Source organism: Stenella coeruleoalba, assembly GCF_951394435.1.
Source record: "Stenella coeruleoalba genome assembly, chromosome: 9".
Lineage (NCBI taxonomy): Eukaryota > Metazoa > Chordata > Mammalia > Artiodactyla > Delphinidae > Stenella > Stenella coeruleoalba.
The window spans coordinates 62174034-62201844 of NC_137155.1; the positions used below are offsets into that span (position 1 = coordinate 62174034).

General features: G+C 42.2%; 1 protein-coding gene across 4 annotated transcripts in view; it reads left to right on the plus strand.

Annotated features, from left to right (window-relative positions):
- Nucleotides 1-26666, plus strand: part of BBS9 (Bardet-Biedl syndrome 9) — a 614322-nt gene extending 587656 nt beyond the window's left edge. For all 4 annotated transcript variants that reach the window (XR_013829928.1, XR_013829929.1, XR_013829930.1 and 1 more), the window contains one exon: nt 26626-26666. The gene's annotated coding sequence lies outside the window, so the exon portion shown is untranslated. The remainder of the gene's footprint in view (nt 1-26625) is intronic.
- Nucleotides 26667-27811: the final 1145 nt, after the last annotated feature.

Below are 27811 nucleotides of genomic sequence, written 5' to 3' on the forward strand. Positions count from 1 at the left end.
CCTTGGAAAATTCACTGATTATCTCTATTGTGTCTGAGGTTCAGTGTCCTCATCTGTATAATGAGTATATAAGGTATTAGAGTGTTTTCTCAACTCTTCGTGAACATATTACTGGTGGATTTGGAAATGCTGGAATGTGACCTTTGATGATATTGAATCACCTAGTGAGAAAGGTATCTGCTTCCCAGTTCAATTTCAGTCCTAACCTGGTCAAGTAGAAAGTCTCAGTTTGGTGCTAGTAGGACTTTAACACATTTCTAATAAGTAATTGCTGATTTCATTTTTAGAAATTGTGGTAAAATATATATAACATAAAATTCACTATTTTAACCTTTTTTGTTTCTTTCTTTTTTTTTTTTTTTGCTGTACGTGGGCCTCTCACTGTTGTGGCCTCTGATGTTACGGAGCACAGGCTCCGGACGCGCAGGCTCAGTGGCCATGGCTCATGGGCCCAGCCGCTCTGCGGCATGTGGGATCCTCCCAGACCGGGCCACGAACCCGTGTCCCCTGCATCAAAGGTGGACTCTCAACCACTGCGCCACCAGGGAAGCCCCATTTTAACCATTTTTAAGTGTAAAGTTCAAGTATCATTAAATACATTCACATTGTTGTGCAACCATGACCACCATCCATCTCCAGAACGTTTTCATCATCCTGTGCTGAAACTCTGCACCCATTAAATAATAACTACCCACTTGTCCCTCCCCCCAGCCCCTGGTAACTACTTTCTGTCTTTATGAATTTGTCTACTCTGTGTATCTCATGTAAGTGGAATCATACAATATTTCTCTTTTTGTGACTGGCTTATTTCACTATGCATAAAGTTGTAGTTACCACATTGTATTGGAGTTTCATTCCTTATTAAGGCTAAATAATGTTCCGTTCATCTGCTGATGGACATTTGGGTTTTTACCACCTTTTGGTTATTGTGAATAATTTTGCTATGGACATGATCTACAAATATCTCTTCAAGACCCTACTTTCAGTTCTTTTGTGTGTATACCCAGTAGTGAAATTCCTTGTTCAAATGGTAATTCTCTGTTTAATTTTTTGAGGAACCACCATACTATTGTCCACAGTGGATACACCCTATTCCCAATAGCAATGCACAGGAGTTTCAATTTCCCCACATCCACTCCAACACTTGTCCTTTTCTTTTCTTTTTGTTCCATTCCTTTCCTTTTCTTCTCTATTCTTTTCTTTTTTATATCTTTCTTTTCTTTTTTCTTTCTTGCTTTCTTTTTCTTTTCTTTGTTTGATAATAGCTATCCTAATGGATGTGATAGTTTCATTTTTAAACAAAGTGTGAATGGACTTTGGCCTCTGATCCTTGGTGGGCAGTAGATTCTAGATAGAATAATACTGTAGAGGGAATGCTGGAAACATGGCCACCTGAAGGAGGTCCCCACCCCTGTTCTTTGCTTCTTCTATGTGCTGTGGCAGAAACTTGTGGGCAATTGGCAGAGTGAGGCCCTGGGCTCTGCTGAGATTCTTATGGGAGAACTGCTGTGGCACCTTCTCCCCATGGGCTGGCTGGTGGTTGGGGAGCAGTGTCTGGGCTTAGGTCCTGGGAAAGGCCTGGCACGTGGGGAGCGGAAGAGGTTGATAGATCCCTTGTGAATAAGCCAAGCCACTGTGAACCCGGAAAGTCCAAGAGGAAGCTCAGTAGGGCTGAGCCTTCCTAGTCTCTGGGTGGAGCAGTGGGGAAACCAGAGAGCTGATTTTCTCCAGGGGCTTGGATTCTACCCTCAACTATAGGCCCACAGGCCAGAGTCCCTTTCACTTTAAAATATAATAACATTATTTTGTTTTCAATGAATTTCTTTGTACTGGTTCCTCTTATTTATGACAAATGATGTAGAGTCTCCACTTATGAGAATGATACACATTTTTTCTTTCAAAATGAACTTAAAATATGAGTCATTTTCAGAAATACAGTAAGTACATAAAAATGCAAGGGCAAATAGATACGGCAAAAATTGGGAAGGTAGTATGTTAATCTAGATTGCAGTTTGGGAATCTCTGAAGTATTACATGCTTTTCTCCTAGGATCATGAAGTCCAAATGACAGAGTATGTGTGAAAGTATTTTATTGGCTGTAAAGTACCCTTTGGGTGTAATATATCATCATTTTCCTAACAAATACTGCAGAGTTGATTCAGTAGAGTGGTGCGGGCAGAAGCCTGATGCTGGGGGGTTAAAGAGTAAGTGGGAGGTGGAGAAGAAGGACAGGTGTGGAGAGCAGGGTGGGAATCTCTTTGGGCAGCACGTGTGGTTGCAGTCCGTGTGGTGGACTGTCTTGGACTAGGCAGTAGAGATGGGATTATGGGCAAGAGTGAGAAGGCTACAGCTCTGCTCTGAGGCGAGGCCCCACTGACCTGGTAGAGGTGGGGAGGAGAGGGCCGATGGAGAGTAGGAGGTGGACATGTGGGAGCAGATCCGCAGCTCCTTCTCAATGGGAGGGGAGACTGCTGGGAATGGAACCCCCAGAGCAGCGTTCTTCAGACTCTACGTGCAAAAGCATTTCTTGGGCAGAGTTTTCAGAAAGCAGATTCCTGGGCTCTTCCCTCCGACACTGATGAGGGGCCTGGCAATTGCTCTTTTAAAAGTACCAGGGGATCATGATGCTGGCAAACAATTAACCTCACCCAGGAGATACCGTGAGGAAACAAAAGGTGAACAGGAGAGACTGTCGGCAACTTGGGTAGAGTTAGAGATCATAAATGCATTACTGTGTGTATTTCATCTATTTGACAGTATCTGTTGAGCTCCAGTATGTCTGGTGCTGCAGGAAACACAAGTAAAGAAGGCGTGCCTCCTGTGTCTGTCTGCACAGCACCGGCAGCAGCTTCAGCTCGGTTTGCTGGGCTTATGCCTTGGTACTAGTACCGAGAGTTGGGAGGAACGTAATGCCTGGGCTTTTGCTTCCGGGAGAGGCAAGGGGCAGTTTCAGTCTGGACTTTTAGCTCTGCTGCCGTGTCTAGGCTCGGGGTAGGTATAAAGTCTGGATGACAGGGCCAAGAGATCTGAGCTAGGAACAGAGAGACAAGGATTTGAGTACTTGGGAAGAAGCAGTCCAGGATCCTGGGTGCCAGATGACTTCTATCATGTCAACTGGTGTTTATCACTCCATCAATGTGCCACAGATGTGAGGGTCTTAGTGAGCACCACTGGCTTGCAGGCCTGTGGCCAAGCCCTATTCTGCTTCCTTTCTGGGGATGACGTTGGTTCCTTCTTGTTTGGAGCTCTCCTGGTGTTGGTGTTAGCAATCTTCCAAATGAGATTAAACCTAAAATGCATATTTAGTGGGCCCTAAAGGTGATCTCACAAGCAATCCTATTTGCTGAGATCTGTGCTCTGCGAGCCTCCATGGGAATGGAATCTAAGGGTTTTCGGCAGAGGCAGATAATATAGTTTGGAGTTGGTGTTGAGGCTTGAAGACTGTAGCATTACAACATTCAGTTGGTTGTGATTCAGAGCAAGTTCAGACAGTATCCCATTAGAAACTGATGCGAATCTGAGCTCTATTTGCCAAGAGGCTTGTAGGCAGTTTGCTGCTAATGTGCTCATATGGAATTTGGACAACAACCCATCTTGCCTTCTCTGGACTGTCATTAAGCATACACTCCAAACGTTTGCCTTGCTGGTTTCGTTTCCTCCATCCTATTGTCCTTCCTCACTCTTTTCCTTCATGCCACACATGGTATGCCCCTCACCGTCCTTCTCTTTAGTTGTACCGGAACAACTATTCAGCTGCAGTAGCTGTTGAGCAATCAGAGACTGTCTTTTCCTTCTTCTTCCCAGAAAGAGGCCATCATGGTTCCAAGTAGCAGGTCAGGAGTGGAAGGGGCCTGTTATTTTGCCCGGGGGAGGTAGCACTGCCAAAACTCTGGAGTGATTGATGCGTCATGATGAGGCAGATGATGGAACAGTCAACCCTGGATTGGCTCCTCTTCTGGGGGTTGAGGAGTCCTTGGTTTGGGGAGGAACTCTAGACTATAGCAGAGTTCCAGGGGAATAGAATTTCTGCATCAAAATGTACTAAGAGGTACAAATCTCACATCTGAAAGGAGCAAGTTCTTGTTTTGTTCTGATTTGATCTTCAGTCTTTGAGGCTGAGACAAATCTGTTCAACAGAGCCCCCTTGTGGAGAGTCACAATATACAGCTTTATATTAAAGGCTCTGAGAAGTTCTGCAGCAAGGAAGCCTGTTTCTTTCATACTGCTCTTCCTAATATCATTGTCATAGAACTCTGTTTATCATATTTTACTATGTACTTCCTGGAAAACTAGTGTTCTACAGACTACTCTTTGAGAAGCACTGCTGTAAGAATTTTATAACTTCAAAACCTCTCCTGCCTTAAAAAAAAATCTTGTAGAATTCCCTGGCGGTCCAGTGGTTAAGACTCGTCACTTTCACTGCTGTGGGCCCTGGTTCAATCCCTGGTTGGGGAACTAAGATCCCACAGGCCATGCGGTGTGGCCAAAAAAAATCAATCTGTGTTCCCCTGGTGATTAATAATAATGTTTTGAAAAAGTTAGAAAGGCTTGTGTTTTTTTTTCTTTCTTTAGAAATAACAAGAAAAAATGGATGCATTAATTAGCATATACTAACTGCTAAAAAAACAACTCCTTAAATCTCAGTGATCTTAAACTATAAAGACTATTCCACAGTCTAAAGCAATTAGTGGGGAGCTCAGCTCCATGCAGTCATTCAGGGATCCATACTCCTCCTGCTCTGTGGCTTTGCCATCTTCAGAATCGGACTTTGAGGTCCTCTGATGTGGTCCAGCTGTAGGTGAAGGAAGAGAGAAAGAAAGGAGAAGACACATGCTCTTAACTTCCTGGGTCTAGAAGTGACATAGCCAATTCTGCTCACATTCCATGGGTGAGATCAGTCCCGTGCCCCCCCTAGATACACATGTGCTAGGAAAGGTGGCTTAGCCGTGTGCCTAGAAAAATGAAACATACATGGTGAACATCTAATTCATCTCTGTCTCTGTGAGAAAGAAAAAATACTGAGTTTAGCTATCTGAATCCTATTCTGATGCTAGTCTTGGTGGAAGAGCAGAAGGAAGAGACCCAAGAGATGGAGAAGCTGGTGGATGCTACTGAGAAGAATTAGAGACAGGCAAGAGTCTATGGAGCCTGCAGCAAAGAGAAAGGGATATCCGAGAGCTACCTATAGGATAAAGAGCCAAAGAAGCCATGATATCCATGAGTAGAGAGAAGGGATTGAATGCTGTTAAAGAAGCATGGGGAAAAAGAAGGAAGAAGGGCGTAGGCAAGCACAAATTCCAGGAAGGATGTCAGGGTAGTAGCTATCCATGCTACTTCTGTACTGGGGAATTGCTCTCATTTTATTTACAGCATATCTAAAGAAGAGACATCTCTTGGAAAGGAAATGAAAGTATTTCTTTTGAAGCAGGCATGAGCCTGGGAAGAGTTTTATTTTACTTTTCTTAACTTTACTTTTGTAAGGTATTTTTTTTCTCCTCTAGCCCAGTGTCTCTCAACCTGTGTGCCACCAGTGGTGCCCTGAGATAATGGTCTTCTCATGCCTTGGAGTGTACGCTTCTCATGCCTTGAATGCGACAAGGTGGGGATAGAACCCTCAGTATCTCCTTGGCCTCTGAGCATCTCCATTCACTGTGGTGAATCATACCAACAACATCATTTTCAATGTTCACCTTGATGTGGAAAATCCTGGGAAGTAGCGCATTCGCTCAGTATCAGTGACTACTAAGGTACTGGTTGGCACCAAACAAGGGTGAGCCACAGTCAACCCATAGGTCGTGATATCTTATTTATCTACACCCTGCATTGCATAAACGCCTGCCAAACAAGATGCAATCCAATGTGAAATAGTTGAACAAAATATGACAAAGGGAAAATCAGGGTTGGAAAGATAAGATGGAGCCAAGAGAGAAGTTGGTACACAAATACATATTGCTTGGAAGGAAACCGGCTCAGAACGTTCTAGCTGCCAATGCCAAAAAACAAAAACCAAAAACAACACAGTCAACTGCACGTTCCCCAGTATCAATAAGATAAAAATAAATTGGATATTCAAGAGGAAATATAGCTATTCCTAGTACTAAAATGTGTCCTAAAAAAAGACATTATTTTCATAATGACCCTTCACAACATTCTTAGTGTGAATACAAACACATGTGTGTGGGACTTTTCTTTATAGTGTCCTTCCATGTACGTTCAAGGCAATACTCCAAGTTTCAGGCTGGGAAAAGCAGTTTGGGTAGGAAGGGTTAAGGTTGGGCCAGGAATGCATCCATACAAGAAGATGTTCGACATCACTGGGAATCCAGAAAGTGCAAATGAAAACGCACAGCCACTTTCCAGCTATCACATTGGCAAAGGTCATAAAGAATTCAAAAAATAATAATGCCTCATGCCTGTGAGAGTATGTAGAAACTGGCACTTTTTATAGTACTAAATTGATGCCACCTTCTTGCACAGCAGTTAGGAAATATGAAAACACATCAGGGACTTCCCTGGTGGTCCAGTGGGTAAGACTCTGCACTTCCAATGCAGGAGGCCCGGGTTCGATCCCTGGTCGGGGAATTAGATCTCACATGCATGCCACAACTAAGAGTTCGCATGCTGCAACTAAGAAGCCTGCATGCCACAACAAAGGTCCTGCGTGCCGCAAATAAGACCCAGCGCAGCCAAAATAAATAAATATTTTTTAAAAAAAAGAAAGAAAACACATCAAGACATGTATAGCCTTGAGGAAGACTCTTTCTAGGAAATTCACCGAAGGAAGTAATCATGGGTGTGCCCAAAGATGTCGCTACAAAGATGTTCATTGCTGTATTGTTTCTAATATCTAAAAATGACAAAATAGGAGATTAAATAAATTGGAGTTCACTCATAAAATGGGATGGGCATTAAAAGTCATACTGAAGAAAACATTTTTCAAATAAATCATATTGGATGATTTTTCTTGACATGGAAACATGTTTGTAATTAAGTAGGTGAGATAAACATATTACCTTATAGTATGTACAGTATAATCACATTTTCTTAAAAGAAAAGAAAACATGCATACATGTACACACACACACACCCCCTAAAATATAAATAGTGGTTTTCTTCTTAGGGTGATATTTTGAGTGATACTACTTCTTTTGTTTTTTAGGGTTTTTTTTTTTGCGGTACGCGGGCCTCTCACTGTTGTGGCCTCTCCCGTTGCAGAGCACAGGCTCTGGACGCGCAGGCTCAGTGGCCATGGCTCACGGGCCCAGCCGCTCCGCGGCATGTGGGATCTTCCCGGACCAGGGCACAAACCCATATCCCCTGCATCGGCAGGCAGACTCTCAACCACTGCGCCACCAGGGAAGCCTGAGTGATACTTCTTTTGAGTATACATTTTTTCCCCCATTTCCTCTGTTTCTTTTTCCTTGTCTTTATTTTCTAAATTTCCTACACCAAGAAATAAAACTCCCTTTTAAAAATGGAGGTGGGAAATAATCATTTTTACACCATTCAGATTCTTGTATTTTTTAATTTTAATTTTTAAATTTTATTTATTTTTGGCTGTGTTGGGTCTTCGTTGCTGCTCACAGGCTTTCTCTAGTTGTGGCGAGCGGGGGCTACTCTTCATTGTGGTGCGTGGGCTTCTCAGCGTGGTTGCTTCTCTTGTTGCGGAGCATAGGCTCTAGGTGCGCAGGCTTCAGTAGTTGTGGCATGTGGGCTCAGTAGTTGTGGCTCGTGGGCTCTAGAGTGCAGGCTTAGTAGTTGTGGCCCATGGGCTTAGTTGCTCTGCGGCATGTGGGATCTTCCCGGACCAGGGCTCGAGTCCGTGTCCCCTGCATTGGCAGGTGGATTCATAACCACTGCGCCACCAGGGAAGTCCCTCAGATTCTTGTTTTGAATAATGGTAGAGAGCAGAGAGGCAAATTATATATATTATGCTATACCCTTTGGGTAAGAGATGTGGACATTCTCCCCCAAAGTGCCTCTCACATTATTATTTAATGCCACCACCTCTGTAGTAAATTGTGGTAGAATCTTCTACCTAGGTTAATATATCCACGTACCAGACAAATGGCTAACAAGGCATTAGCCTATCCAACCTCCTCCTAGTCCCTTGACGATGTCATCTTTTTCTGCTGAATCCAGCTGCAGCTGCTCGCTCCCATGGTCACATCTTGGTCATTGACATCTCCAGGAACTTCCCTACAGAAATCAAATATCTCACTCTCTAGCTTAGCCTCTTGTCCTTTCCAGTTCTTCATGCAACATTCCCTGCTTTTCATCTCTTCTTAGAATTAATTGAGACCTCCAGTCCTTTGACCAGCCCACCCATACAAGTAATACCTTTATTTCCTTGTTGTTCAATCCAGATTTCATAAAACAACTCTCTTGCATATGAAACAAGTTCTTATGCAGTTCTTTCTTTCCAAAATGGAATTTGTGCAATTCCAACCTTGGATCAACCTAATATCCACTTTCTCCTGGCATCTGAAATTCACCAGAGGAAATTTACACAATTGGGTAACTTAATAACATCATATATTTTGGAATAACTACACTAATTGGGATCTCAGTGGAGTGCAGTGAACCTGCTTCATTTTTCTGGAGAGCACTCTCTCCCCTCCCCCATCATGGCAATTCCATTCCTTCTAAATTCTCTTTAAGCCTTGCTTCCATTGTAACTGGTCCTCAATTTCAGCCTCATAGTGTAGGCTCTGGGGCAGCTTCTCACCATGTTTCCTTCTCTATCAGTATTTGTTTTCCTGGACATTAAAAACACAAAACCAAAACAAGGTCAAAAAGAAAAAGAGGAAGGTAAAAGAGAGGAGGAGGAAGAAGAAAATGAGAAAGAAAGGGATGAAGAAACTCTTTTAAAATAAAAGGAAACTATAAAGTTACAAGGAGAATAAAACTAAAATATTTCCAGCAAGGTGAGGGGAAAAAAATATAAAGGAAAAGGAATAGAGTATTAGTTAAAAATCAATTTAAATCTTCGTAAGATAACGTCCATGAGATAAAATAGGTAATATTTAAAGATAAAAGGCTTGAAGCTAATGAGGTAAAAGGTTAAAAACATAAAAGAAGAAGATGTAAAATGCTAAGATAAAAGGCTCATGAGATGAAAAGCAAAAAATGTAAAAGTAGATGGGATTAGGAATTAAGTTCAAGAATTCAGGACTAAAAAGACTAGGCTGAAAATATGAAAACTCTAAGACTTCAGAAGTTCTTCAGAGTTGAGTGCTCAGGGGATAATAGGTTTCCTGGTGGCTCCCCCAGATTTTCTGGTGGCTACTGTGAGAGCTGGCACCTGGAACCTCCCACTGCCCAGCAGCAATGACATCAGTGGGTGGTTTCTCCACCCCTAAGGATTCTGTACCCAATTCCAACGTGGCGGGGGGAGGGGGGGCAGTCCCAGATGTCTTCAACACCAGTTGGGTATCCTACAACAACTCGATTCTGACACTACCAACACCCAGAGATATTGTCAGATTCCACAGATTTAGGGTTAAATCCAACACAACTGCTCCCCACCCTCCACCCTCCCCCCCAACTCAGATGCCATTAGCAAGTCCAAGCAGCCTGTGCTTCTGACCAACAGGCTATAGATAGGGGCTTCCAATGACCAGCTCCTTGGGTTCAATTAATTGGCAACAGTGGCTCACAGAACTCAGAGAGACATTTCAGTCACTAGATTACCAGCTTATTATAAAAGGATATGACTTAGGAACAGCCATATAGAAGAGATGCACAGGGCTAGGCATGTGGGAAGAGGTTTCAAGCTTCCATGCCCTCTCTTAGAGCACCACTATCCCTGCATCTCCACGTGTTCACCAGCCCTGAATTTGCCTGAACCCTCTCTGCTTAGGTTGTTTTGGAGGCTCCATTACATAGACATGATTGATTAAATCACTGGCCACTGGTGATTGTCCATTCAACCTCCAGCACTTCTTTCCTCCCTGAAGGTAAGTGGGGGTGGGACTGAAAGTTCCAACCCTCGAATCACTTGGTTGGTTCTCCTGGCAACCAGACCCCATCCTTCTTTTTGTCCAAAAGTCACCCCATTAAAATTGCAAAAGACACCTTCAGTGCTCCCATCACTTAGGAAATTCCAATGGTTTTAGGAGCTTTGTGCCAGAAATGAGGAGGAAGCCAAATATGTATACTTCTTATTATAAATCACAATATCACAGCCTCCATCATTGGCATTCGGTTTGGATTTAAGACCCTAAGGTGTCCTTGCATGCTCTTCATAGCTCCCAGCTCTTAGGGCACATCTCAGGCTCCTCAGCTTAGCCTTCGAGACCCAGCAGGAGTACTGCATAGTCTACGTCTTCAGGCCTGGAAGTTGAACCACCTGATCAGGGCATGCTGTACCCTCATGCCTTTGCCTGGAATGCCATTCTTCCCTTCTGTTGCCTGGGTAGGTTTTACGTGTTTTATAAAACAGCTCAAGAGTTATTTCCCCTGAGAAGCTTTTTCTGAATCTCACCACAATGTGCCCTCCCATCCCCAGTTTGGTTTGGTCTTCAACCCCACTGTAGAATAATTGTGGATTTGCTTATCTGCCTTCCCCATGAGACCAAAAGTGGGGGACCGCTGACTATTTTGAAATAAATAATAATAATAATGATAAGACACTACCCATCCATCTTCTCATCAGATTCTCCACAGCCCTGCAAGGTAGGCCCTGATAGCCACATTCTACAGATTAAGAAACAAAAACTTAGTCATTTATTTCTTTGACAAAACTTTATTGACTTCCTACTATGTGTCAGGCTTAGAGGGGTTAAATAACTTGCCCACTGTCACCCATTTAGAAAGTCGCAAACACCATTTATTGAACTCAGGCCTCTCAAATTCCAAGCCTATGCTCTCACTACTTTGTTTTTTTCTTCTCAGCACAGAGCAGGTGCTCACTAAATGTTGAAAAAAAACAAAAGAATGAATGGATGCAAGCTCTTAATGTAATATACAAATGAGAGTAAAGGCCTTGGGAATCCATTTCTGCTTTCTCTTTTTTTTTAATTTTATTTATTTATTTATGGCTGCGTTGGGTCTTTGTTGCTGCGTGGACTTTTTCTAGTTGCGGCAAGCGGGGGCTACTCTTAGTTGCGGTACGTGGGCTTCTCATGGCGGTGGCGTCTTTTGTTTCAGAGCACCGGCTCTAGGCGTGCGGACTTCAGTAGTTGTGGCTCACGGGCTTAGTTGCCCCGCGGCATGTGGGATCTTCCCGGACCAGGGCTCGAACCCGTGTCCCCTGCATTGGCAGGCGGGTTCTTAACCACTGAGCCACCAGGGAAGCCCCATTTCTGCTTCCTTGATTCGCCTCCTCTGACACTTGGCTGTGATATCACTACTTGGTGAGCATCTTCAAAATAAGATGCTGCTGAATACGTGTGGAGCGTGTTAGAAAGATGCCAAAGGTAAACACACAAGTTGCAATAAAGCTTTCCTGAGAATCTTCCTTTGAGAAGGCAAACAGGACAGGGACTCTCAAGTTTTCAAGTCTGAGATTTCTAGGATTCATTTTTATGGTTTGGGAGTGGAATGTATGGTTTAAGCAAACACAATTAAATCCAAATTACGCATGGCCGAGCAGCTACTTGATGTCTTTCGGTGTGGGGAAAAGTTGGGCTTTTAAGGCTAGAATATATCTAAAGAAAAGGTATGCAATGGCTTTGTCCTTTTCCTTTTTGTAAATGTTCATTTAAAACATGCCAAATTCCCGAGGAGGTTGCCGTTTTATTTGTTTATTTTTTTGATTCGTTAGTATCACAGAGCATGGAATTTTATTTAAAAATCACTCTTCTGGGGCTTCCCTGGTGGCGCAGTGGTTGAGAGTCCGCCTGCCGATGCAGGGGACATGGGTTCGTGCCCTGGTCCGGGAAGATCCCACATGCTGCGGAGCGGCTGGGCCCGTGAGCCATGGCTGCTGAGCCTGCGCGTCCGGAGCCTGTGCTCAGCAACGGGAGAGGCCACAACAGTGAGAGGCCTGCATACCACAAAAAGAAAAGAAAAAAAAAATCACTGTTCTTTCTTAAGAAAGATGCCTAAGATTTGCATTCTCAGAGTCTAAGTCCAGAAACCATATACAGCTTTTGCCTCTTTGGGGCACCTCTGTGTTCCTTAAAATATGCTGGCGTTTTTCCTGCTAAAGATTCTTCAGAGACAGAGTGCAGGCAATTTGCTGTGACTCGTAATGAGTTGATTTACATGGAGATTGTTTTAAATGCAGTGTATCCCTTGGTATGTAGTATACATGTTAGTGTGTCATCTCCATATGGTTGGTGCAGGCCATTTGAATAAAGTACCAGATGGAAATCATCGTTCAAATTATTCCTTTCCCATCACCTAAATGCAAACAGCAAAATGGGAAGTCATTTTCCATAGCTTCCATAATAATAATAATAATAGTAGTAGTAATAATAACAATAATAGTGTTAAAGATCCTGACAGATACCTTCAGAGGGTATGGTATTATAATGACCGTAACTGCTATAATGGGACTCTTTTACAGATGGCAGCCTAGGCAGATCAAACCCTTCATTAGTCCTTCTAAAAACTGTCATATACTTTCTCTTCTTTATGGTTCAAAACACAAAAGGCCCTTTGTGCCTTTAGAAACCTAGCTGCAATTTCAGCTAAAAAGAGAGGCACATTAGCTGCTTTTATGCATGAGCCATATCATCAGCATAAAAATGAATTTGTAATATTTTGCCACATGTGATGTATTATTGCTGGGCTATGTAAACAATACTGGGCCTGAAATTGAGCCTTGGGGACTCCCTTTACAACTGACAAATTGAGAAACAAGGCCATCAACTCTCACACATTGCATCCGGTGAGTAAATAACTCAGCCGAGATCCATTTCCAGCTCAGTCTGAGATAATCTCTGTCCTGTAATAATAAATCATATTCAAGGGCGTCAGATGCCCCCAGGCAAATCTATAAACCTGTAAACACTGCTATGCTACACAATTTTGATCTCTTTCAAAAGCTCAAGCCAAATCATTCATGGGTTTAATCTCAGCATTGGTCATAATTACATTCACAGCTCCTGTCTGCCCATCAAAAACAGCAGGGTTGCTCTTTGGAAATAGATCAAGGTAGCAGCCGTCTCTCTTTGTTGATTCTTTGGTTTTCCCTTCTCCTGGATTCAGCAAGAGCTAGTATCTGCACTGAGAAACAGGTCACGGAGACCCGGGGACAAGCTCTATTGCAGAGGAAGGAAGCAGAAAAAGATTGTATGGTAAAATGTAATTGCTGAGGCAAATGATTCTCTGTCACAGGACCTGAAACAGAAGTTTTGGCCAGAAATGGCCTGGAGGATGGCAGATCTGCTCAGTTCTGTCTCCAGATTGCTTTCCTTCACTTTGCTTTAGTAGCATATGTCCCTGGTGTCATAGGTTTAACTGTTTAGTGCCTACATTGTGTACAACAGGACAGTTAACCCTCGACCATATAGGGTCAAAGCTGATCCTTGAAACTTAATGTTTGGGATTTCTCAGGCTGTATTTAGTTCTTTAACTTACCCTACAATTCACAATGCGTGCCTCTTCTCATGAGCTTCACACTCATGAGCTCAAGAACCAAAGCTGGGGAGACCAGCAGGGAATACTAAGGGAGGATTTAGAGTTCTAGGTAAGATGCAGAATCCTTTTATGGTTCATACTGGCAGGAGAGGGAATTTGCATTTGTGAAACACATATAAAATTCCAGGTACTGTGCTGACAATTTGGAAATGTTCTCTCATTCACTCCTCACAGTAATCCTGTGGTGGATGATATAATCCTTGTTTAAGAAAGAACAAAACCAAGACCCAGAGAGGCAAAGTAACTTGCCCAAACACAGAGAGCTAGTTGAGGCACAGGGCTGGGATCTGAAATGCTCTTTCTCCTATGCCTTACTCCCTCCCAAGAGTGATAACGAAAATTTATGTGACCTCTTTGTTTTTTAAGGCTGGGTAGGCAAATAGGATTTATGCCTAATTCGGTCAATTAGTAGTAGTGCCTGGAATGCTGCGTTGAGAAAGATTCTTACTGGGAAAGAGTCTGTGATTGATTAATGATGTCTGGCATGTATGCTGCAGGGAGAGCAGCCACACACAGGCTGAGCATATGCTGGCCTTCCCCTCGGGTTACTAGGAGGCATAGTTCATCTTTTGGTAAAATTGTGCCTGTGTGAACTTTGCTTTGAGTAGTAATGTATATCCTGTACATACATCCTGCATCAAGTATCCTGATGCTTATAAGTTGGTAGCAAGGTATTGTTCTTGTCCAGTTGGGAAGAAACTTCCACAAAAAGAATGCCTCCCAATTGCTACCCTGGAAACTATCAAGTTGTGGTCAACCAGCGTTTCAGGGGCTCATATTCTTGGAAGTAGAACACACCTGAAGGCACCCAGGAAATACCTAGGGTATCACACCCTGAAAGCATCCTATTTAGAGAAGAATTATTTCCCATTTTATAGTTGAGTTGGAGAAAAAGTGGTAAGTGAATGCAACCTAAATAAATTATTACAACGGAAACTCCTCCAGACATTAGGTGGCGCTATAATCTATTACCCTTCATTTATAAAAGCTTTGTGGCTTGCTTTCTGGCTACTCTGTTTCCTTTTCACACTCACTTAGTTCTTTGCCCCACTTTGCCAGCCATCCTCAAGACAAACCAACCACCCAGTGGTCCAATGAACAAACATCTCCACCAAGTACCCTTTTTTACGTTATTTTTTTCCTTGTAGACCCTATATTTCAAAGCTTTGGTCTAACAAACAGACTTCAATTAATACTAGAAATTCATTTTTGGATTTTCATTCATTAAAGACTGCCTATCAGAGCTTCTGCTCAGAATAAGACAACAAGTGTTACCAGATGAGTTGTGTTTCTCTAGCTAAAAATCAAAGAAATTTAGTGTTTTAGATAGTGTGCTTGTATAGTCTTATCAAGGGTACACACACAGATTCTACTGGGCTTTTTGAAGTGATGGAAATTGTTCACTAATTCTCATTACTGCCTTTGAAGACTTTTATCATTAGTTCCTGGGTGCTGGGTAGAAATTTTGTAAATACAGGATGGTGATGCTTGATCCCTAAAAACAATACCTGCTGATTCTCTTTCTTGGCCAAATTTGATCATAAATTCTAGCTCCTTGCTCAGGATAAAATTCTCTATTTCAGATGCTAACTTGTACGTGAATAACATCTTTAATTCTAGGGTCTTAGGACTCGCCTTGAAGACGAGGCCACATTTAGTTTAAATTAAATCACTAAAGTTCTTGTATGATTAGTTGCTAATAGTAAAAGAGACTAGAACTCAGGACATTAGGTAACACTCACAATTTTAACAATTAGACCACACTTCCTCCCAGTACAATTTTTAAGTCCTTCAAATAAAAATAAACAGGTTTTCCGGCTGCAAGATTTCAGCTTTTGTTTCATTCCCAGTTAACCTGGAACCCAGCCGTCCAGATGTGTCAGAGAGAGGGAAAGATGGTAAGACCAAATGTTGCTCAAAACCTTGGAGACAAGTTTGTTCCAGCATGAACTGGAGTTTTACTAGATTAGGGATGAATACAAGCCGCTTCCCTCAATTCCTCTGCATTATTTCCTACTGCCTAGTAAGCACTATAACTCAAGGGCCAATGTCACACATGCCTTAGAAATCAAAATTCACAAATTCAATTACAAAGCATGCTTATTATTTGGTTTCTTCCACTGACAGAGGGAAAGATCTTCCAACTGGACTAAGCTTAATAGAAGTGAGAGTTCTATGGCAAAAGCAATTCCCAGCCTGTCTTTGCTTTATAAGCTAATCAAGCTGATACTAACAGTCACCTAATCACATTTACCAACCCCACCCTCCATGCAACTCCGTCCTTAACTAAACATCTTCCTAACAATGTGCCCCAAATGGTTTCAGATGGACTCACACCAGAGCAGATGGGAGAGGTGATTTAAATTCTTTTTCTGAAAAGAATGAAACTGGGACTTAAGTGTAAACATCATCAAGAAAATTAGAGGAGACCTTTGAAATTATCACTTGCCATGATTTCATCAGGACAATGAGATCACCAACCTAATAAGAGTCTTTCACCAAGACTTTACTGAGAGGGTGCAGGAAGCCACTGAGGAGAGAGCCTGCAGTGGGATTTTTTCAGAGCCTGGTTCATCGTATTCTCAGTGTATACATTTTAAAGAATTCAGGAGGAGAGCAAAGTGCAACTATGTCTGAAGAACCACCCAGGAAGTCCAGAGGCTGTTGATGGCTCAGTCAATGCAGACCCAAAATAAATGTTCAGATTTCAGAGGCATCAAATTTGTGATCAACTGGGATTCAGAAAATGAGGAGTGTGTGAATCAGTGAAAGTTGGTAATCTCAAAAAGGAAAGGAGGACCTCAACTCCCCAGAATGGTACCATATATGGCTGAGATGCAGACAGGTGTCTGCCAGCTGTCATTCAGGCATAATCCCAGCTGGGAGCCCCATCCTGGTGTAGAAATTAGGAACACTGAATTGCACCTCTGTGACTTTCCCTGGGGCTGTGTCTGGCCTGGATATAAAGATGTTTGGAGGAGACCATAAATCTAGCCCATGACCCTGGCTTCAGTCCAGTTCCTCTCACCTCCCTAAATCAGGTCTCAGAGCGACTTGAGCTTAAGGCAGGGGAAGATAATTCTTCTGACTGTGGAAAGTATTAGACAATGACAAACATTAGATGACAAAGATTGGTTGTAGAATCTCTCTAAGAATTAGGAAAAGAGTTATTTAGACCAGTTCTCTGTCTGCCGATTATGGTATAGATATAATGAGCCCTATAATCCTCAGTTTCTTCATCTTTAAAATGGGGACAATGGTAGTAGCTACCTCGACTGGTGGTTGTGAGGATAAAATGAGTTATGTAGGTAATGCACCACGCCACATTGTTGTAAGTGATCCCTAAATGATAGATTATGGAGAGAGGTTTTTCCTTCCTATCCTAGAAGTGAGAGATTCCAACTGATTGTTATTGAGCTCGAGAAGACTCTCTTTCTCATGTTCTCTGTCACTCTGTCTACACACACACACACATGCACACACACACATATACACACACACACACATGCTGACAGGTATTAAGGAAAGTGTTCCTTTAAAGCTGTGGTGCTTAATCTTTTAGGGCTTGGTGAAAGCTGCACTCCCTCTGCTTGGACAGCCACTAGGTTTAGAAAGATCTTTAAAGGATTGAATGATGGAAAGTGAAAGGCTGCACCAGTTTCTCATCGTTCTGAAATGTATCATTTTTGTGACCATTGTTAAGAGACAGTGTTCTCAGCTTTATCAGGCATGCTTGTCCTGAGCCTAGCCAATGTGATGACATTATAAAATTCATGGCTCCTGTGGTTCTGATACAATAATGTTATGATAACTTTTAAGCACGGTGCTAAGTGTTGCACACACATGAGCTCATATGCCTTTTGGCTAAGACCCTAACAGGTGGCTATTCTTTGTCTCCTCATTTGAAAGGTGAGGAAATTGAGGTTCAGAGAGGGTAAGTAACTTGGCCAAGCTTACAGAACCAATATGTGCAGACCTAGGATTTGAACTTGAGTCTGTGAGAATCAGACCCCAAGTTCTTCATCACTCCATTTTCTTCACTGCCTCTCATTCTGCCACGCTGATGGGAACGGCAAGCGTATGACGCTCCAATACTGAGCTGGGGCCGAGCTTCAGAATGGGGACTTGGGGAAATGGGCTGTCATATGGCCGGTCAAATACTTGCCTGTTCTGTTCTATTCTGGAAGAGGGGTGTCTTGTCATACCAAGCTCAGCAGGGTGAAGACCCGGCCCTTCTTTTTGACCTTAGCTTGCCTTCCTTTTATTTCATGACTTGGGCTGTTCTTACCTTGTAATTTAAGAGGGGTCATCAAAAGTCCATCTCTGCCCCATAGTAGTCAAATCAAAAGCACAGAGAGATCAGATTTTCACAGTGAGCTGCAAATTTGTTGAGCATCTTGTATATGATAACTCTTCAATCTTACCTCCTCCCTGTGAAGTAGATATTCTAATTGCCACTCTGCAGGGGAGGAAACCAAAGCTCAGACAGGTTACTAAACTTATCTGAGGTCAGATAGCTAGGTGGTGGGCAAACTGGAGTCTGGATCTTAGGTCTAACTGAATACGATGCTCTTGCTTTTTACTTATGCTGCATCTCTAATACTCTAATGCCATTGTCCTCAAGCAGTGGCAGTTTGGCCCTGCAGGGGACATTTGGCAATGCCTGGAGACATTTTTGTTTGTCACAACTGGGGACAGCTACAGGCAACTAGTGAGTAGAGACGGGGATGCTGCTGAAGATTCTACAGCGCACAGGGCAGCCACCACAGCAAAGAGTTATCGAACTCAAATGTTAATAATACCGAGGTTGAGAAATCCTGCTCTGAAGGCACCAGGGGAAGCTGTGTGGTGTAGTGGAGAAAAGAACAAGCACAGAATGTATCACCTCATCCCCCAACTCTGCGGGGGAGGTCTAATTACCTTCATTTCACACACAGGGAAACTGAGGCTCAGAAAAGTTAAGCAACTTGCCCAAGGTCACACAGTTAGCAGTCACTGGAGTTGAAATTCAGATGAAAGCCTCCTGATCAAACCCAGAGGTTTTCCCCTTTATCATAACTGCACTTCCCTGGATTCTGGCTTTTCTCATTGTATTTAGACTTTTAGCCTACCTATACATTGTTCAGCTGGGTCAGTGGTTCTCAAACTCTAACCTGCCCCAGTTTTACAAGAGGGTTGGTAAAAACACGGATAGCTGGGCCCCACCCCAGTATTTCTGATTCCCTGCGGCTGGGGCAGGACTTGAGAAGAGCATTTCTAACAATGATGCTGCTGGACGGGGGGCCACACGCTGAGAACCACCGTGTTAGGTCCTCAGTGTGTTTTCCTTTCTTCTCTTTGGGATCTTCTCCTGCCTCCCCCTTGTCTCTCCCTCCCCCAACTGTCTGGGGACACGGAAGTGCTGAATGTGCAGTCTGGCCCCCGTGGATAAGTTGAGGCTGACAGGCCCGTGAAATATTTGTGGAACATGTGAAAGCCACAGCCTTATGAGTGCTCACTGCAGAGCTCAGCCAGATTACATGCATTATTGGTGCAAGCGGTCCTTACAGTCTCCCGGGAGTGAATTAAAATCATTTGCTGGTGACATAGGCGGGTGAACTAGTTCTGAGTCGGGTCTAATCTGGGTCAGAGAACACAGGCTGATCTGTCATCTGAAACACTGAAATCTCCCCCTGGCGTCTCCTGGGGGACCGCGGCTGCCCTCTGTGCATGAAGGCAAGAGGGTGGAGGTGCAGATGGAGGCCTCTGTCCCTGTCCCTGTGTCTGGCAGCTGTTCCCCTCACGGGGTGGCTGCTTTAGGCAGCAGTAGGTGGTCTGCTTAAGGGGCTGGGAAGTCAGGCTTCCCACAGCCCTGGGGGTTTCCTCCAATTTATTACCTCTCAATGCTTGGAACATCTGATGTGCCCGAGGTCCAGGAATTTGTGATGAATGTACAATCAAGACATATGCAGTGCTCAAACCAGCATTGAGTAGGCAAAGGAGGGGGAGATAGAAACTAGTATTTATTGAGCCTGATTATGTGCCAGGCATTGTGTTTGATGCTTTACAATCATCTCGTTTAATTTTCATAATAGTTGCAAGTTAGGTATTCTTACTAGCATGAGGAAACTAAGTGACTTACCCAAGCCCATGAACCTTGTAAGTGGGGTCACTAGGATTTGAACCCAGGGTAATGACTCCAACAGCTGTAATCTTTCCATTTAATGACAGAGAGAGAGAGAGAGAGAGAGAGAGAGAGAGACCTTGAAGGCCTGAGGTTCAAAGGAGGTGGGGACGCCATATGTCTAGTGATTTACTTGGTAGTTCTTAGGCCAGTTATGTGGTCCCCAATGCTTGCGTCTTAATTGTAGGAAGGGCACTTGAATTGGTAAGACTTTTTTAGCATCCACTCAACCGGAGCAAATTGTGATATCCATGGGATGGGAAGAACCAAACATTTAAACCACCTTTGTGGATAATTGGCCTTGAGCCTCCTAATCCCATAATATGCTTAGTGGTGTCTACAATAGGCTTGACTTGCAGCACTGGCCAATTGAAATTAGACCCAATTCACAACATAAGTAATAATACCTTTCATTACTTAATGCCTTTTACAGTCCTGTAAAGCATTTTCAGTCACATTATCTCATACAGTCCTCAGAACCACTCAATGAAGGAGATATTTTCATCTTCAATTTATAGACAAAGACACCAAGCTTTGAAAAGTTCACAAGGTTAGTAAGGGGCAAACTCCCAACTCAAATTCAAACCTTGAAGTCCTATCTGAGTGCTTGTTCACTATATTTCTATCTGCCTCTTTGTTTTGTATGTTTGACTTTGTTCTTTCAACTTCGTGATTAGATTTTGTTTAAAATAGCTGTTCCTTGATATAAAATAGACACATATTCTTATTGAAAATAGAAAAATCAGTGAAGGAACTCTATTGCCTTGATTATACAACCACTGTCAACATTTTGCTTTATTTTTTTCTGTGCATATTTAGTCAGCACCTCTTCATTTTGATTGAGTTCAAATTGCATGTAGTTTTCTCTCCCCAGGTGGCCCTAACACTATTTCTAAAGCCTGAAAGTTGCTCTGAGGGATGTGCTGAGTGGATGGAGGGATAGAAGTATGAACATGCATTCATAGGTGTGTGTAGGACACAAAAGAATTGGAAGAAATTGTCCATATTCTTGAAATGGTTGCCATCTAAATATGACAAGCCTGAACTTTTATTCATGCAGCAAATTTTTGGAACAAAAACATAAGGAAGCACCCAAATCAGAAGTTAATAATGTGTTATTAGTGTCATGTGTAAGTGTTGAGAAGGGGATTGAGCAGCACAAATTGGGACTAGTCCAGGGAAGAGTCTCTGGGCAACACAGTCTTTAATTAAATCTTAAGAGAAATAATGTTTGTGGTTGGCAGAGAGGTGTACGGTTCTTTAGTCTTTTCCAACTTTGTCACTATTACCTGAAAATTGGAAGTTATTTATATTCTCACAATTTTCCTTTGGCATTTGGGTCCCTTGAGTGGGAGCACAGTACATCTAGTGGCCCAAGGAAACCTATTCTTTTAATCCATTTATTGAAAATATAAATGTGACCTGTGTTTCTGAAGAGTGCTATTTTCTAATCACTTAGGGAAATACAAAAGGAAATAACAATGGCTGCTTTACTATTTAAGCTTTGGGAAAAAGAAATGGTGCAATCTATATAATTTACAGATTAGAAATCTGGATGTTAAGGAAGAGGTCAGCTTTTTTGCTTTTAGAAGAATGATTTATGGGTCTACTTAGCTTTTAAAGTCCTGCTGTGACATTTTGGGAACATGCTTTTTCATCGATAAGTAATACTGTAGTGTGATAGATGAGGAACAATAGCATAAGTTTGGCCAAATAGCTATTCTTAATGTTTGGTTAACAGATAAAGAAGTCAGGTGACATTTTCCATCAGTGGGTTGTGCAATGTTGCAAAACTAACAGCTCTGAGATTTAGCGTAGAAAATGAGAAGTTCCCAGGGAAACTCTAGGCTGCTAGTTTGAAAAGGACATCCAACATCAGTTGCATTCCTTAAATACCTTCTTCTATGGTCTTCATGATTCAGTGGAATGTGAACAGACTTTGAAGTCAGATCTGTGTTCAAATCCCAGCTCTAACACTCCTTAGATGTGGGCCTTTGGAGATATTACTTGACCTTTATAAGCCTGCTTCTTTACTGTCTAAATGGGGTTCATAATAGCTATGTCACAAGGTTGTTGAGAGGATGAAAATAGTTACATGTGTAGAGTGGCTTACACAAAACTTGATGCCTAGTGGACACTCAATGTATCCATTCATTCAACAAACATCTGACACACCGCTATAGGCTGGGGAATACAAGAGTAGTAAAGACAGTCTCTGCCCTCATAGAGCTAACATTTTCGTGGGGAAGACAGACCCAAAATAAAAGTAAACAGATAAATATATATAATCACTATAAATTTAGCCAAATGTTAAAAAAGATCCCAAATGCAGAGACTGAGGATATTTGTAGTAAGAGTGAAACTATGTCCCAGGTAGGAGAGGGAATGCTTTTTGAGCAGGTGACTCGAAGCAGAGATCTAAAGCATCTAAAGAGCCAGCCATGAAAAGAGTAAGGAGTCAGCATTCTAAACAGAAAAAGTAGCAAGAGCAGTAGCCCTGAGGCAGGCAATAGCCTGGAGTGTTCCAGGAACTGAACAAGACCAATGGGTTATGGCCTAGAGAGCAAAGAAGTGAACTCCTAGGGAGGAATGAGGCAGAAGTCGGCAAGGAAGGGTCATGCATGACCTTGGTAGAGAGTTTGGGTTTCATTCTAAGTACAATTTAATCATTAGTTTTATTCCCTTCCCATTGTAATTTCAACCATTATATAGCATCAAGAACCTGCCAGCTGTCATCCAGTTTTGCAGTAATTCCAAGGAGTATGTGCTCCAGAGATTAGGGAATAAGTACCAGGGTGGTGAGAAAGTGTATCCTGTTGTGAAGTTAAGCCTCTGGAACCTGCAGTGAGAGGCTACTAGTCTAGCATTCGTTTCACTACCTTACAATGTGTCAGAGCTGTGATGGCCTTGGAGCTCCTCCCATCCTGCTCCTTCATTTTATAAATGGGAAAGGAGGCTGCAGAGGGCATGGGATTAAGATAACTGGGAGAGAGAGATTTAAGTGCTAATTTATTGACAGTTTTCTGTTTTCTAGAAAGGGTGCTGAGTACTTTCCTCTTTATCTTCTTTAACCTCCATAGGTCCGTGTATGGCAGTCATTTTAGTCAGTTTTCCCATATAAGAAAGATGGGTAAACTGGTTAAGAAAGTGACCCACTGGTGCAACTATTTTGGAAAATAATTTGGTTTTATTCTGTTAAATTGAACTTTCACTTGCAACCCCAAATTTTCACTTCTTGTTATATTCCCAAAGGAAATTCCTACATGAGAGTGCCAGGAGACAGATATAAGAATGTTCAAAGAAGTATTGTTCTTAGCAGCAAAGAACTGCAAATAATCCAAATGCCCATCCCTAAGGAAATGGGTGAATAACTTATGGTATAATGGAATATTACACAGCAGTGAAATAGAGTGACAACCACCCACAAAAATATGGACTTCATTCAATATAATGTTAAATGAAAACTAGTCCCAAATGACTTTTTAGAATACTATACTCTTTTTATAAAGTTCAAAAACAAGTAAACTAAATATATTATTTAAGCTTACATATGTATGTGATCAAACTTTCTAAAAGAAAGGAATGATAATCATAAAATTCTGGATACTGGTTACCTCTGTGTGAGGAGATAAGAGATAGGATAATAGAGACAGAGACAAACATAGGTAAATATACTTCAAGTTCTCAAGTAGAGTAGTGGGTTCATGGGTTTCATGGCATTATAACAGAATGAATGATTGGGTAGATGATGGAATGAAATAAAAGTTCACCCTACTTAAACCAGTGATGATTGTTTGAACTAAGATAATGAATAATCAACTCTAGAACTGAAGCTCATTAAAAGAAAAAAAAAGGTGACTTTTATGGTCTTTCCATTATGCTGAGGATTAAAAACAAATATTTGACAACTTACTAGTAGAGCTCTAAGCTACTCACTTTATAGTTTCATTATACGTCTGTAGCCACCACTACCCATATGCCCACAATAATTTTGTTTTTTTATTGTAAAGATTTGTGGTCTTCAAACTTTTTTGATCATGCACCTAATCAGTAAAATATTTTTGGACGTCCACTCCTAATATCTGTGAATTTACTGATAAACTATGTACATCTACTATTATTAACATGTCTATATATTTTTTCTTGCTTTAGAGTAAAATGAAATATAAGTGGAAGTTTGAATAATTAATTTCTCCCCACACGCCAGTGGATTATCCTGAGCATCCCAATTTGGGGAGCCCTGTAGATCACCAAACCATATTACAAAATACCTTACTTTTGTATTTCAAAGTCTCACCATAAATTTCCTTATTTGATGATATCCCTAAGAGGCAGCATGGGCAGGCAGTGTTATTCCAGGGCACCAGTGGGGAAAGCGAAACCCAGAGAATTCTTGGTTCTCTCACAACATTACCAAGAAAGTGGCAAAGTCTGGAGAAGGGGCAGGATGATCCAGCCTCACGCATAGGCTCTTCCCACTGTGTTTGGGAGCCTCTCGCCTAATACCAACAGTCTTATGTGATTCTTAGAGTCAGACCAGCTTAACTTCAAATTCCACCTTCAGTGCTTAGTTGGGTGCTTGAATGGCTCACCCAATCTGTCTGAATCTCAGTTTTCTCATCTGTAAAATGGAGATAACTTTATCTGCCCCACATGGTAGTTGTAAGAAATAAAAATAAGGCCAAATAGATTAAGAGCTAAGAGAGAGGACAAGACAGTCAATAAATGTTAGTTTTCTTTTCCTTCTTAGTCCTGCTTCCTTCTCCCATTATATTGACATAGGTGATTTAGCAATTTTTGGAAACAGGGGAAGAAGCAGTAATTGTAAACAACATATAAAATACACTTTTATGTATTTAACTTTAAATGTAGAAATTCCCGTTAACAGTATTAACCTTGTCTCTAAATCTGTCTCATGCTTAGATAGGAGTTATAGCCCCTAGGTGGGCAGTGCCACCACAATGAAAGCAAAACAGGCCAAGGCTACTTAAAAGCAGTGTGGTCCACACAGACCTTGTGTCTCTTCCACTTTTTTGGTATCAAATATGATGCCACATTGAAATATTTCATAAGTGTACCCACTTAAAGAGCTCTAGCTCTTTGAGTTGTATGGAATATATTTTTCTTCCTTATCTCTCTCTGAAGGAGCAGCAAAATATATATATATTTTTTTGTATCTAAACAAATCAGCATGGGAGGGACCTGTTAACCTGGGCCCAGAGAAACATACTTCATATGTGGCCTTATCTGTGAATAAAATTCCTATAAATATAAGATACAATAACACATCTTTACAGAGCTGACCTACTGAATGCCTGCATATGTTTCTAATTTGCGTGGAATTGTTCTCTCAGGAGATTCCATTCTCCCTTAAAAAACACACATGTACAAACACAAAACTTGATTTAAATGAAACAGACACCTTAAGAATCTTAACAAGTAGAGTTGACCTTTGAACATAACTCTACAAGACTGTATTGTGCTCCCCAAGTGTTGCCAGGAGGCCTCAGACAGATCAATGTATGACAGCCCCCCTCCTGAACTTCCATAAGCACAGGTCCAGAGGGGGACAGATTCCACAAGGCCCGTGGGCAAGGGTGACTTGGGCAAATCAAGCGGCACTGTTTTTCCCCACTGTGCCCAGCTGTAGTCAAGGGCCTTTCTTTCTCCCTGGAAACTAGCATCATGTGCTTCCCTTCATTTGATAGTAGCAAGGCCTTTTAGTACAGAGACCATGGGAGGTTGCCTTTCTGCGTTAACAGAACGTATTTGTGCAGTAACATACATGTACATATGCAGGGATGAACTTAAACACACGTCGCTGTCCATGCGTGCATTTGACTTGTTGATCAAGAGTCCAGGTTCATGGCAGTGTCACGGAGTTTGGGAATCAAATAAAAGAGAAAAAATATATTAAATCTATTCTGAGAGCAATTTACCATTTTGCTGAAGACATTTTGATATCTTAAAAAGGCTTGGGTCATCTTTTGACCTTCATTTCTCATGGTTTTGGCCAAGGGCAAAGTGCTGCTTATTGGAGGGGGGGCGGGCACTTATCCGGATCCACAGGGACAGAACAGATTCGTGGTTGCCAGGAGCTGCGGCAGGAGGGAATGTGGAGTGACTGCTTCAGGGCTTCAGGGTTTCTTTGGGGGGTAATAAAAATGTTCTGGAATTAGACGGTGGTGATGGTTATACAACACTGTGAATTTACTAAAAGCCCCTGAATTGTACACTTTAAAATGGTTAAGATGGTGGATTTTATGTTAAGTGAAATTTACCTCAATTGAAAAAAAAAAGTAAAAGAGGGACCAGGAACTAAGAGTGTTAAGCCATGGAACAAATGTCAGGTCTCCCCAGTGCTAGGGAACAGAGGGCTGATTGTATCCTGGAGGGTGCTGAGAGGTGCTCCCAGGACTGGGGACAGGGCCTGGGAAGAAGGTGGTTGGATTCCAGCGTTGGAGAGGGGCAGGCGAAGGATCTCGGGGTCAGGACTGGTGGGCCTCAGGGGTGTCCAGAACGTACCCATTCACCTTTCCCTGGCCACTGCTCCCTGCTCACCTGCCCCTGTTTGGCTGTTTTTTCTGACCCTGGGTTATATTCTGGTGACTAAAAGCAGGGAGCGCTCCTTGAAGTGCATAGGTGTGATGTCCCAAAGCCCAGCCTCTGCTCTTCTTAGCCTGGGATGGAATCCAGCCTAGAGGGGTCCTAGTGCTGATGCCATGTGTATCACATGAGCTTCCATATAACAGCCCTGGGGTTGCCCTGGGGAGCCCGTGCCAGCAGGGAGGTGCAGGAGGCCAACCTTCCTAGTTTCCATGGCCAGAGCTTTACCCACACATGTTGACATAATGTGCATTTCTCCCTGACAGGTGAGCCCAGTGTCATTCCTGAGTTCAGTTCAAGAGGAAACCAGTTTATTTCTAAGGTAAGTCAAGTTGTGTTTTTCATTTGGGAAACAAGAATGTTGGGGCTGAGTAACTCATACAGATTTTTTTTTTTTAAATCAGCTTTGTTACAAAACATTAATGTTAGGCCTGAATTTGGAAGTGTCATGTAAAAGGTTTTTTATTTTGCTCATACAGCAGGACTGAAATGGCTTCCTCTGGCATAAACTCTTTTGTCTTGAAAAATACCAGTGATGAATGCGATGAATTTCTGTATTGGAAAATCTGAATCACCCTGGGATCCACATGAGTTCCTTGATGAAAATGTGAAATTAATTTTGTACTAAATAAAACTTGAAAATGGTTTCAATTACAGGGGGAGAAAACGTGGAAAGAAGACAGTAACTCCACTGCATCATATTCTTGTTTCATTATTCTGAATTTTTAAAATGTCATCATTTCTAGATACTGTTCCATAAAGACTTTGAGATTGTGAATGTTGGAGGTTGTGGTGATACTTAATACAACTTGTCACCTTCTAAAGAGAGGCTAGGACTGCTTTGGCATAGGGGGAAATGGAGGGAACAAACAAATATTCATGGAGCGTCCATCGTATGCCAAGATCTAGGCCAGGAAGAGCCACACTTCTCTCATGTAATACTCTCATTTAATACTCATGTAATACTCTCATTTAATACTCATATAATACTTTCATTCAGTACTCATGATTGTTTGAGATAAATACTGACATCTCTGTTTCAGATGGAAAATGAAAGCTCAAGGAGATCATACAAGAGATGACAAAATGATAGAGCTTGTAACTGGCAGAATGGGTGTTTCTCTCCTACTCTGAAGCCCACTTTTCTTTGCAACCCCATAATCTATTATTGAGGAAATCCTGACAATGCCCTCACCCACCCCGTGGATAAGGCCTTCTCCAGACCGTCCCCCTCTTCAGCATGGGCTGCTTCACCAACAGCCTCCACTTGGCCTGAGTTTCTAATCTTAGTCATCACCCTTGTCCCTACAGTGAGCTGAACCTTCCTGAGAGAATCCCCATGACATGTCAGGAACTGTGGTCTGGATAGAAAAGCTAACAAAACACAGTTCTACTCTCTGAGAGCTTAGTTTGAAGTATTTGACCTCAGTGTCTTCACCTTAAAAATGGCAA